The sequence below is a fragment of the Monodon monoceros genome, unplaced genomic scaffold (assembly GCF_005190385.1).
Source record: "Monodon monoceros isolate NGI ecotype Baffin Bay Population unplaced genomic scaffold, NGI_Narwhal_1 Super_Scaffold_2, whole genome shotgun sequence".
NCBI classification, from domain to species: Eukaryota; Metazoa; Chordata; class Mammalia; order Artiodactyla; family Monodontidae; genus Monodon; species Monodon monoceros.
In genome coordinates, this window is record NW_021703776.1 from 76962838 (window position 1) to 76977142 (window position 14305).

Here is a 14305-nt window from a genome sequence, read left to right on the forward strand (position 1 = left end):
AACGTCCATCATTTCTAAAATGAGTATTATAGACAGTGAAATTCCTGAGTAACCTTCTCTTCCTAGTAAAAACTACTATTGACAGTTTGATGGGTATTTTTTAATGCAGGTAGGATCATAATATAATATTTTTCTGCAAATTACTTTATTGGTTTAACCTTATATTTTTGGACAATTTTCCATGTCAATATATCTAGACCTACCTCACTCTTTTAAATAGCTGTACCACAATTCAATAGTATATTGAATGGCTCTGCCATGGTTTATTTAACAATAATTGATATAGGAACACTGGGGTCATTTTCAAAACAATTTTTTTTACTAATACTTCAGTGTTCATCATTGTGCAGGCATTTTTGCATGCATGTGAGTGTATGTCTGTAGGTAAAGTCCTAGAAGTGGAATTACTGGGTCATAGGGTATAATACACATACATTGGTGTCAAAGCCTTGATTCTCCTAGTTGCCACTCCCCTACTCTACCCTTTCCTGTGAGGAAAAGTGCCTCCTCCCCCCAGTTCTCCTAGGGTTCTACATTGAGATCACAGTGCCTTGACATGACGCTCACCTCCCCTGGCCACAACACAGATGATCATCTCCACCTTGCAGGTGAGACAGATGAGTTCAAAGAGCCATGATAAGACCTCACATGTTTAGTAAGTGCATAAAATAACCGTTAAACCCAAGTCTGCATGACTCCAAAGCTGTGTTCATTTTCCTATGCTGCACTTTGATACAAATATAAGGAATTCTGTTGAAAACCAACTGAATATAGAAGCTAAGTGGATTCTCTGGGACTCAGGGTCTGGACCCTGGTTGGGTTTGTGCTGTTTTCTAAGCAACAAGAGAGGGGAAATCTCCACCCTGGCATCTAAATATTCTGACTCCACAGGACCACACGTCAATGCTTCCAGGTCTCCTGATATTTGGGTTTTGTTAATAAACCATGGACTGGATGTTTTATATTTTGTCTGGGTGTTTGGGGACTATAGAGACCAACAGAATGTGATTAAGCACAGTGTTCACAGTGAGATGCTCTGTTAATTGCAGCATTTGTGATTCAAGGAAAGAGGAAAACTGCTAGCGATAGAAACATTCATTTATTTGGACCTGATAAAGCACTCAGATATTGTTGATATTTATAATCCAGTATGTGCTTATAGTGATAAGGAAAAAAGAATAAGGCTGCTAATTCCCTTGCATTGTGTGGAACTCTTTATGGTAGCAGACATTTGTTTCCCTGTGGTAGGAGTCTCTCTTCTAATTCTTCTAGAATTACTGAGGTCCAGAGCATACATAGCTTTTATATTCCTTACCCAATCCCCAGCAGGTCTCCAGTGGACAGTGTTGCTCTAACAGAACATACCTGCCTGAAGCAAACCTGGGAAGTGAGTCGTGCTGCTTTCCTTAAAGCATCTATCTTTCCTATTGTAATAAAACCAATCAACAACAACGGTGATGAAGATGACATGGTAACAGCTAACATACATTGAACATCAATGCATACGCTCATGCTCCATAAAAGTATTTCTAAGGATACTTTTAAAAATTGTACCAATGCCTATGATCTCCTCCCAAAACTCCTCCCTAGTTTGATGAACCAAACTTGGAACAGTTATGCCTAGAAAGAGAATGGAGTTTCAGATTTCCCAAGAAAATGATTGATAGTTTATTTGGCTTTGTAAGCTTCCTTGCATGGTTTTTATATCTGTATTTTATTCCTATATGGTCACAGCTCTTGAAATTAATAAAAACAAAGCCCAAACTAGCATAAACCAAAAAGAAGGTAACTAGGAAGTTCAAGGGATGAACACACAGAAAAATCTGAATTCAGAGGCTCCAATGATAGTATCATCCTTGGTGTCTTCCCTTCGTGTCTTGATTTCGCTACCTTCTACACTGGCTTTCTTCTCAGGCATTTTTTGTTTGTTTTTTATGAGATGACCCATGAGCAGCTTCAGGCTTAAATTTTGCCAGCATAACTATTCATTCAAAGATTTTATTTTGCAATAGCTCCAGCAAAAATCTCAGAATTCAATTAACTGACTTGGGTCCCAAACCCAGATTTGAAGCAATCATCATAGTTGAAAAGTGAAACTCTCCAAAAAGCCAGGCCTGGGACATATATGCCTACTTCTAGGTAAACCCCAATCCAACACATGAATTGAGAGTGGGGTGGTCAAGTCCTCACAGAGTAAGAAGAGGTGTTGGATGGGAAAAAAAAGGTCTTTACAGTGTCTGTGTCTTAATCAGAGTGTAAGCTTATCAAGAGCAAGGACTACATCTGATAATTATTTGTATTCCCCAGATAGTATTCAAAACAGTGCTATACATGAGAGCCCATAATAAATTTTTATTTACAAAGTTTCTAGCTGCCTGAATACAATGGCTTAAAGGGGGCCTTTATCAAAATATGGTGACATCACCATGCCCACTAAAACAAGAATATGTGAAATTCAAACAATAAAAAGTATTTTCTCTTTTTTTTTGCTAAAAAACGGTGAGGGGACTGTATATAGATCAAAAGATACAATATTTCCCTCTCTAAATAAGTTACTGTTTAAATTCTATTAATATTTATTGAGCAAAGATCATTTACAAGGCACTATATATAGTATTTTATGCATATTATTGCATGTAATAACTAGTCCAACCCTGTGGGGAAGTATTGTTATTTCTTTTACAGAATGAGGAAATTGAACTTCTGAGAGATTAAGTAATTTGCTCATAATCTTAAAGTTAATACATGGTGAAGCTTGGAGAGATTTTTGATTCTACCGCATTCTTTGCACCAGGCCAAAAGTGGACATTTAGAGGCCACAGATGTGTTTGGACAGAAAGTTATGTTAAAAAATTTAAATGGATGTTAAAAACTTAAAATGGAATGCTTTTAGGAGAGACATTAATCACATGTTTATTGTATAAACCAATTTTCATTGACTTACGGCTGACTTCATCACACAGTTGTGACACCTGCATGGTCTCCAGAAGCACGTGGGTGAGGGAACTGCACAGGACCATGATGGACTTAAGCCATTCATGCTCCATAGGCTCCCATCAGTATTATTTCCGTGTTAAAGTATGATATTTATACTGGCTATACATCTGGGGGGGAAATTAAATTAGATTCTGTTCACACCATACAAAAAAGTAAATTCTAAAAATAATACCAAAAGAAAATATTAAAAGATAACATAGGCACAACACTCTGACATAAATTGTAGCAAAATCTTTTTTGACCCACCTCCCACAGTAATGAGAATAAAAACAAAACTAAACAAATGGGACCTAATGAAATTTAAAAGCTTTTGCACAGCAAAGGAAACCATAAACAAAATGAAAAGAAAACCCTCAGAATGGGAGAAAACATTTGCAAATGAAGCGACTGACAAAGGATTAATCTCCAAAATATACAAACAGCTCATGCAGCTCAATACCAAAAAAACAACCCAGGGCTTCCCTGGTGGCGCAGTGGTTGAGAGATCGCCTGCCGATGCAGGGGACACGGGTTCGTGCCCTGGTCCGGGAGGATCCCACATGCCGCAGAGCGGCTGGGCCCATGGGCCCGCTGAGCCTGCGCGTCCGGAGCCTGTGCTCCGCAACGGGAGAGGCCACAACAGTGAGAGGCCCGCATACCGCAAAAAAAAAAAAAAAAAACAACCCAGTCAAAAACTGGGCAGGAGACCTAAATAGCTATTTCTCCAAAGACATTCAGATGGCCAAGAAGCACATGGAAAGATGCTCAACATCACTAATTATTAAAGAAATGCAAATCAAAACTACAATGAGGTATCACCTCACACCAGTCAGAATGGCCATCATCAAAAAATCTACAAACAATAAATGCTGGAGAGGGTGTGGAGAAAAGGGAACCTTCATGCATTGTTGGTGGGAATGTAAATTGATACAGCCACTATGGAGAACAGTATGGAGATTCCTTAAAAAACTAAAAATAGAACTACCATATGACCCAGCAATCACACTGCTGGGCATATACCCAGAGAAAAACGTAATTTTTTACTGCATGGGGGCATTGGTGCCCCTAACCCCACATTGTTCTAGATATATATATGTCCTGGAGATATATATACATATATCTCCAATTTGTTCTGTTTCTCTGGAGGACCCTAATACACTATAATTATTTCAAAATAATACATTAAAAAATAAATGCGTGCATACCGAACAAGTTTTTTTTTTACTTGTGTTTCATGGGAAGTAATAAACATAACGGTATCTATAGAGAAAAAAAGCAAATAGATTAAGGTTTCCATGGAACAGCACTGTCAGCACTGTCCAGGCTCTGAAGCCAACAAACTGCCCCGAAGCCCTTGCACTAGGCAGGTCCCAGCAAGTTCCTTAACCCATAAGCCTCAGTTTCTCATCTGTAAAATGGACCTTATAATAGCTATTGCTTTGGGAATACCGTGAGAGTTAAATGAGCTAACTCCTGTAAGGTACTCAGTCCTGTGCCTGCCAGATAGTAAGTATTCAATACATTTAGTTATAATTAAAATTATATTCATTCATATTTAAGTATATTATGTATCAATGCCCACATAATTTTGGATTTTTGTCATACTTTTAAACCTGGTACAAGTATAAAAAATGTTATGAGAGCTATTTTCAACCTCATTTTTGTACTAGAAAATAATTTACGAAATCTTTCATGGGAAACCTTTGGAGATTTAATTTTCTTCACTCTCTGTTTCTCAGCTTGCTGGAAAGTGTATTATACCATTGGCTATTTAGTCTTGGAATTTTGTTCACACTGTTCTCAGGAAGTGTTGCCAAGGAGCACAGATGAAAATCAGAATTGTCAATCTTTCTTATCCAAATCTCACTGCTAACTCCATCTCTGATGGCTGATCATATTAAAGACTAACGTAAATCGTTATAACGTGACCTTCAACTTGCATGATCTTTTTATTAAAAAAGCATTATTTACTCAAATGGCAGCTGGGAGCCCAGAGCCCATGGCTACTTAAGGCATTTTCTAATACAGGCAATTTTCTGCCCTAGAGACAAAACATGAATGGACCAGCTATTGGGATGACCAATGGCAGTGAGGGGATGGGGAAGGGATGACAGAAAACTAGATAAAGGATAAAGACATAATTAAATGTCACTGACCAGTCTCATTATCATTAGGACATCAGATTTTCTGGAAGCTTGATTTATATAATCAACTACCGAAAGCTGATTGGATGAAGATGATCACCACTGGGTAAAATTGGACAGAAAGAAAACTCAGGAGGTTTAAAATTCTTCATGTAAGTCAATCAGCTCATCAGCTCAAACTGTTTTATGCCTAAATTTTTTAAAACTAGAGTTAGAATTTATATTTTTGTTTAAAGCTTCAGGTAATAAATGCAAAATATTAATGAGATTTAAAATTAAGTAGCTGTGAAACAGTATGTTCTAGTTAATTGAGGCAGAATTTTAAAGCTTCTGTCAGGAACACTAAGGGACTCTAACCAAAATGATGAATTCTCTGATCAAAGAGGTCAATTTGCCTTGAGAGCAGTGGTCTGCAGCAAGAGCAGGGGTGCTGGGAAGAGGTTGCAGTGTCTTAGCTCTACTGTCAATTATCCTATCATCCAGGCATTTGAGATTTATCGACTCTGACTTGTAAAAGTTGTTAGAATTCCCCCCAAAATTTGATTTGCCCCAAGTGACCAGAGTGTTATGGTTTTATTAAGGGCCCAACTCTGGCCTCAGCTTGATTTCACGAAGCTCTTATGGTTAAGCTGCCCTGGGCACTGCTCCCAGAGCCCACTGAACAACGTCTCTGGACATGGAAGACTCCTATTATTTCTTAATATTAGTCAGGACTCTTCTGAATGTGAGTGACAGAGCTCTTACTCCAACCAGCTTAAGGAATAGAAAGGAAATATATGGGATCATAGAACCATTAGAAACTAATGCTCACTTTACTACTGGACCCACTTTCCCATTCTTTCCCCCTTTAACATATACAATGTCGTAAGCTACTTCATTATTATTTACCAGAATTTTCTATAAACATGTGGACTAATTACCTATCATTATGGCATATATTAAGTAAACTTAGTAATGATAAAAGCTATAGTAAGCAACTACTATATTGATAAGGAGGGATAAAAAAGATCTCGAATAACTGACTCAACTCAGTCCCTTGCCCAGCCTAGGCTAATCACGGTGACTGGGGTTCAGACATTCTGATTGGCTGTGTTCAAATCATGTGCTCCAATCATGTGCTTCCCAGATGAAGGGGGAGGGGGCTGCTAAACAGACCTAGAGGTGTTCAACTTTAAACGTGGGTATTTTAAATGTGCAAGGCATTAAAATTGAAATGAAAATAATTATTATACTTATATAAATATAAAATATAATAAATACATTATATAAAATGTAACATATATTAATTATTAAATATATTTATAATGTATATTATATTATAATAGAATATGTAACATAATTATACTTATATAAATATTATAATTAATAAGCATTGTAGTTATAGGATTGCTTCTCATCCTTCCATCGCCCCCTAAGAATTAGGTGTTATTCTTACTTCATGGACAAAAATACTGAGGATTCAAGAGGTTAAGTAGTTTCCCAGTCTCACTGGTAGTGAGCGGAAGTATGGGGGCTTGAACCCACGGAGTCCAAGTCCCTCTTAACTGTTACACTGCTGGCAGCAGAGTCACAGCCCTTTTTCTTTTTTCTGCTGTTTCTTTATCTAGTAAACATCTGCAGCCCCTCTGGTCTTCAAATATTTGGTCTTCACATTTTCTTAATGAAAGACTGAAGTGATTTTAGCAGTTTGATCTATTATTATTCAGGATATCAGGGCAAGGACAAAAGGACTTAATTTACACGAGTGAGGAAACTAAAACACTAAGATGTCTAGTAAAGATTGGACTCTTCTGTTCTCTCAGCAAGGAGCAACACAGAGCTGAGAGCTCACAGGGGCATGAAGAGGGCAAGAAAGAAGGGGCCTCCCAACAGCAAGTCCAGGTTAGGGGTGCAACAGTCAACGGCAAGATGGCGGAGTTGTTCTCACTTTCTGATATAATTATTTGCCCAGCACATCCATTCTGGAGCTAAGCTATCCATACTTATACCCTAGTTCATGTTGATGTCAATAATATAGCTCAGATTCTGTAAGGCAAATCAGCTGTAGTCTTCTTTTTGTTACCTGAGCTCCCCAAACTCATGACTACTGAAAATGGAGTCAGCATACTGGTAACTTGCATTATGTGAATCAAAGAATTGATGCTCAGGGCGTCATAAGTAGCACAAGAAGTGGATAAATACAACCAGAACGTCCTTGTTATCAGTCTTTGATCATAACACTAATGTCCCTAAGGTATGTGAAGGGGTTATACTCAATTCTTATCGAAATTTTCCTTCAATTGTTGTCTTTATTAACCGATTCTAAATTGGTCGTCCAGAGATAGAAGTATATTTTATTAAATGCTTATATAGAAGTATAAATATTATTCAAGGTATATGCTTATATAGAAGTATAAATATTGTTCAAGGTATAGTCACCTTATTATTCAAGTAAGGTGATAAATGACTTCCCTAGAAGTGTATGCAAATTAAATTAACATTGGGAGTGAAGTCTTCATTTTCAAGAGAATCCCACACAATCTACTGCTTTCGCTCCTGCTGAGAGTGTTAATTTATTTTTTCTTAACTAGAAAACCATAAGAAGATCTCTTTTAGGACTGCGTTTTCTATTTATTAATTTCTTTCATTGATTCTAAGATACTTTAACAACAACCTTGCATCAATGGTTATGGTATTTTCAAGCTATTTAATGTAATGTCAGACAATATGTTTCATAGTAGTATCCTTTTGGAGTGTTAGGCAGTTTGCCTCCCTGTATAAGCTATCAAAAGACAAACAGTAGCAAGTATTTATCACAGCCTCAGATGTCCAGTGATTGGTTGGAATTCTTTGGTCAACAACAGATACAGAGAGATGAATGTTAATTTTCCAAGCATTTTATTTAGAAAGCAATTCAGGTGAACATGTTCAAAGGAAATATTTAGTATTAATAGTGGTTGTTTATGACTTTTCCCTCTATTCACAGGAACTCAAAAACTAAGGAAAAAAGATAGTGGCACTGCTCTGCTTGTCGAAGGTAATTTATACTATAGCTAGTAAGTAAAGACACCTAGGTTAAATGATTTAACTATGTCTTCCATGCCTAAGACTCCAATTTGAAAACTCTTTCTGCTCTAAAATTAACTTGTAGCTTTAAATATTGTCAGAGTAGGGCTTCCCTGGTGGCGCAGTGGTTGAGAGTCCTCCTGCCAATGCAGGGGACGCGGGTTCGTGTCCCGGTCCGGGATGATCCCACATGCCGCAGAGCGGCTGGGCCCGTGAGCCATGGCCTCTGGGCACTGCGCATCTGGAGCCTGTGCTCCGCAATGGGAGAGGCCACAACAGTGAGAGGCCCGCGTACCGCAAAAAATATATATATATACACACACACATATATGTATATATATATATATATATAGTCAGGGTAGGAGAGTATAGCTATACTACTAGTTGTGTGATCTTGGGCAAAAAACTTAGTTTCTCTGAGTTTAATTCTTCATATACCTAAGGGACGTAATTTCTAACTTACAGGATTATTGAGGATATTTAATAAGATAGCGAATGCAAAGTATTTAGTACACTTCTTAACAAACACTTGATATTATATGGAATATACCCCACTAAGGCCAATTTGAGCCATTTTAAAAATTGAAAAGAAATTATGTAAGTTAGCATCTAACTCTAGAATAGAGAACATACAGGTTGTTTTTACAAGTAAATATTTTACTGAAGATGAATGAATACATATAGTAAAGTCCACAAGTAATAAGTACATTGCTCAATATTTTTTTAAATTAATTTTTATTGGAGTATAGTTGCTTTACAATGTTGTGTTAGTTTCTACTGTACAGCAACATGAATCAGCTATACATATACATATATCCCCTCTTTTTTGGATTTCCTTCACATTAGGTCACCACAGAGCACTGGGTAGAGTTCCCTGTGCTATACATTAGGTTCTCATTAGTTATCTATTTTATACATAGTATCAATAGTGTATATATGTAAATCCAAATCTCCCAATTCATCCCACCCCCCCTTTCCCCCTTGGTATACACATGTTTGGTCTCTATGTCTGTGTCTCTATTTCTGCTTTGCAAATAAGATCATCTATACCATTTTTCTAGATGCTACATATATGCCTTTTAATATACGACATTTGTTTTTCTCTTTCTGACTTGCTTCACTCTGTATGACAGTCTCTAGGTCCACCCACATCTCTGAAAATGACCCAATTTCGTTCCTTTTTATGGCTGAGTAATATTCCATTGTATATATGTACCACATAAACACACAAGGTAACAAAATCAAGAAATAGAACATTACCAGTATTTCAAAAGCCCATTCCTCTGTTCTTTCTCCTAGTCTCTACTCCCTTTTCAAAATTAATCAGTGTTCTGACTTCTAACATCATAGATTAGTTTTGCCCATTCTTCAACTTTATATAAGTGGAATATACCATATGCATTCTTCTGTCTGGCTTCTTGTCTTTCAACATTATTGAAATTAATCCATGTTGTTGTATGTGTCACAGTACTTCATTTTCATTGCCCTGTTGTATGGATGTACCACAGTTTACTTTTCCATTCTAATGTTGATGGATCTTTGGAACTATTATATTATGAGTTAATGCTATTATGAAGATTCCTAACATAGTGATAGTATAGGATAATGCTATAATACAATGAAGATTCTCTGTACATGCTTTTTAGTGCATATATGTATACATTTCTTTTTCTTTAAAAAAATTTTTTTAACATCTTTATTGGAGTATAATTGCTTTACAGTGGTGTGTTAGTTTCTGCTTTATAACAAAGTGAATCAGCTATGCATATACATATATCCCCATATCTCCTCCCTCTTGTGTCTCCCTCTCACCCTCCCTATCCCACGTCTCTAGGTGGTCACAAAGCACTGAGCTGATCTCCCTGTGCTATGCGGCTGCTTCCCACTAGCTATCTATTTCACATTTGGTAGCATATAAGTCCATGTTGGGTGTAATTTCTGTTGGGAGTGGAATTTCTGGGTCATAGCACATGCACGAGTTTATTTTCAGTAGATACTGCCAAATTTTTCCAAAGAGGTTGCATCAGTTTACACTCTCAGCAGTCATGTATGGAATTCCACATGCTTGCTAACACTTGGTATTACCTCTCTTTTTTTATTTTAGCCCGTGTCAGGTGCGTAATGATATTTAATTTTAATTTCCCTGAATTGTAATGATGTTAAACACCTTATTATAGGCTTATTGACCATTTGGAAACTCTCTCTTTTTTGCCTCTTTATTTCTTTAATGTTTTTCATAGGCATGGAACTTTATTGAAAAGTGACCCAAAACCAAACAAAAAGCCAAACCTGCTGCCTGGAAGTCATCAGGTAAGAGAAAAGAGAAACACCATATCATAGGTATTACAATAGTTACTCTTTCATTTTTTCATAATGTCCAGACAATAAAAAGCACTTGCAAGTAAATTATAGTGAATGGTGACTCATAAAGAGAAAGGAAATTCCCATAAAAATTTTATGGAACTGGAAATTGAGAGAGAAAAGAGCTAACATTCAATTTTAAGTGATTGACATTCTTGATATCAGTGATAAGGAAAATAATATTCCAAGGTTGATATATCTGTGGAAGTATAAATTGATGGTGTGTATGGTGAGGTGGCATTCAACTTTCTTTTTTTTTTTAATTGAAGTATAGTTGATTTACAATGTTGTGTTAGTTTCAGGCGTACAGCAAAGTGATTCAGATATATATATATATATATATTCTTTTTCAGATTCTTTTCCATTATAGGTTATTTTAAGATATTGAATATAGTTCTCTGTGCTATACAGTAGGTCCTTGTTGTTCATCTATTTTGTATATAGTAGTGGAAACTCTCTTTTGTGAAGTAGCTGTTCAAGTTCTGTGCCCAATTATCTAATGGTTTGTCATTATCTTTTTGATTTGTAGGTGGCTGATTTTTTTATATTCTGGATATATCTTGAATCAGACACATAAATGCAAAAAAACTTCCTTCCCTCTAAATCTTTACCTTTACTTTCTTAATGACTTTTTTAATAAATAAAATTATTGATTTTAATGTGGTCTAATTTATCAATCTTTTCTTTTTTAGTTATAAGTCATATGAGTAACAAATAGCATTAAAAACAAATAACAGATTCAGAAGACTGGGGCTTTAGATGTTGAAATTAAGATACATAATATAAAATTATTAGATATAAAACACTTAAAAATAAAAACTAGAATTTTTTGAATTAGGAAAAACTATTTAAAGCTTCTGAGATGATTTGAAAATTTTCTTTAATTTGTATTGGAAATTTGGTGGACAGAATTGATTTAATCATAACCCTTTAATCATGGCATATTAGAATCATTTGCCCAAGAATGGCCTTTTTTACTTTATTTCATCTTAAAAACATAACGAACATTTGGAAATTCACCACCTAATGCAAGAATTAGAATATTAACAATAACTTACATTTATTACTACTAGTAATACCACCTCAGTGGATAGGTTAACAGCTTGTTAAATGCGGTTGAAAGCAAATTGAAGAACCAAAAAAGAGAGCTTAAAAATTACCCTTATGCCAAAGACCTACTGTATAGCACAGGGAACTATACTATACTCAATATCTTGTAATAATCTATAAGGGAAAAGAATCTTTAAAAAATGTATATATAATATAAAACTGAATCACTTTGTTGTATACCTGAAACTGACACAATGCTGTAAACCAATTATACTTCAATAAAAAAAGGAAAAAATTTACCATAGTGCAACACAAAGAGACAGGAATATGGAAAATAGGAAAAGAAATTTAAGAGATGAGAAAGTTCAATGAGATGGTCTAATTGGAGTCTAAGAAAGAGGCAATAGGGAGAATGGAGAAAAGTCAAAACATGAAGAGGTAATGCCTAACAATTTTCCAGACCTGATAAAAGATATCACCTCATTTTCAAAAAACATTAAAACCAAAGCATAATATATAAAAATTCACTTATAGAAATATTGTAATGAAATTGGAGAACATAAAGGTTGAAGCAAACATTTTTCAATTTAAAACTTTACATTTGTAAAACAGCTGGAGAGAAAGGACTAAATAGATAGATCAAAAGCAACTATGCTAGTGTCCATTGTTGCTAGAGAACAGTAAAATAATATATTTAGAGGTCACTGAGGAAAAAAAACAACTAACAGCTAGAATTATAAAGCCATCAGAACTATCTTTTAAGAACAAAAATTTCCTTTAATATATGTCTGGGCCTGGTGTTGTTTTTGTGGGAAGATAAAGAAAAACTGAGCATATAACAATAGAGCCCCACTAAGAAACTTCTTAAGATGTACATCAGGAAGAGCAAAACAAGTCCAGAAAGAAGGTATAAATGCAAAAGGAAATGAAGGGAAAAATTGTGATTGTACATAAATCTAAGGCAGCATTGATCTGAATTAAGATGTGCCAAGCTCTTTGTCTGGATTGGGGATTAACAATTAATTTTGAATTTTATTAAATATAATAAAAACCACTTGCCCAAAGAGATCTGTATGTCCATATTCATTGGCAGCATTAATCACAATAGTCAAGGAATGGAAATAATCTGTGGCCATTAATGAATGAATGGATCAAGAAGATGTGGCATGTATTTACAATGAAATATATTCAGTCATAAAAAATAAATATTTTCATTTGTGACAACATGGTGTAACGTGATTTATAAGAAATATTTATTTGGGAACATCCCTGGCAGTCCAGTGGTTGGGACTCTGTGCTCCCAATGCAGGGGGCATGGGTTCAATCCCTGGTTGGGGAACTAAGATTTGCATGCCTTGCGGCAAAAAAAGTATATGTGTGTGTGTGTGTGTGTGTGTGTGTGTGTGTGTGTGTGTATACATATATATATATATATGGTCTTTATCCCCATTCCAAGCACAGAGCTCCTAAAACCCTTGGAGGTTCCTGAGATGAGAGCAATATAAGTGTCTTTGTTATATTAATGAGGTGGCTTTTGGAAAGCTGGTTGCCAGGGGAGGCAGCCACATGATTGGAGAGTTAGAGCTTTCAGTCCCACATACATGATCTTTGGGAGGGGAGAAGATGAAGGTTGAATTAATCACCAATGTCTCTGTAATGAGGTCTCCATAAAAACCCAAAAGGACAGGGTTTGGAGAGCCTTCCGGTTGGTGAATCTGTGGGGATTTGGAGAGAGTGATACACTCAGAGAGCACATAGAAGCTCCAAATGTTTTCCCCCTTTCTTGCCCTAAGCATCTCTTCTATATGGCTGATCCTGAGTTATATCCTTTTGTACAAAACAGGTAATCTAGTAAGTAAAATGTTTCTCTGAGCTGTGTGAGCCACTCTAACAGATTAATGGAACCTGAGCCATGGGTCATTGGAACTTCTAATCTATAGTCAGTCAATCAGAAACACAGGTGACAACTTGGACTTGCAATTGGCATCTTAAGTGGTTGGAGGTTGACTGGGGGTGGAGTGGGTGCAGTCTTCTAGGAGTGAGCCCTAAAGCTATGGAATTTGATGCTACCTCCAGGTAGATATTGTTAGGATTTAGTTGAATACTGGGACACCTGACTGATGTCTGAGAATTGCTTGGTGTGGTAAAAAACGCCACACATTGGAACTGGATGCATAATTGCACATGGATGAACCAGAAGGGCGTTATGCTAAGTGAAATAAGCCAGGGAGAGAAAGGCAAACACTGTGTGTTATTGCTTATTTGTGAAATCTAAAAAAAAAAAAAAAAAAAAAAAGAAAGAAAGAAAAATAATGTCAAATTCAGAGAAATAAAGAATAGAAAAGTAGTTGCTAGGGGTTGGGGCGTGGGGGAACTATGGATAAGATGGTAAAAAGGGTGCCAACTTTCAGCAGTACAATGAATGAGGATTCAATGTATAACATAGTGATATAATTGATTACACTGTATTATATAACTGAAATTTGCTAAGAGAGTAGAACTTAAATGTTTTCACCCAGAAAATCCCAGAAGGTAACTATGTGAGGCAATGGATGTGTTAATTAACTCAATGGGTAGAATCCTTTCACAATGTATACATATATCAAGTTGTCATGTTGTATACTTTCAATATATTACACTTCTGTCAATCCAGCCTCAGTAAAACTGAAAAAATAAATATCTGTTTTGCATGAATAATAATTATAGTTCACATTTGCTGAGTGTTATAT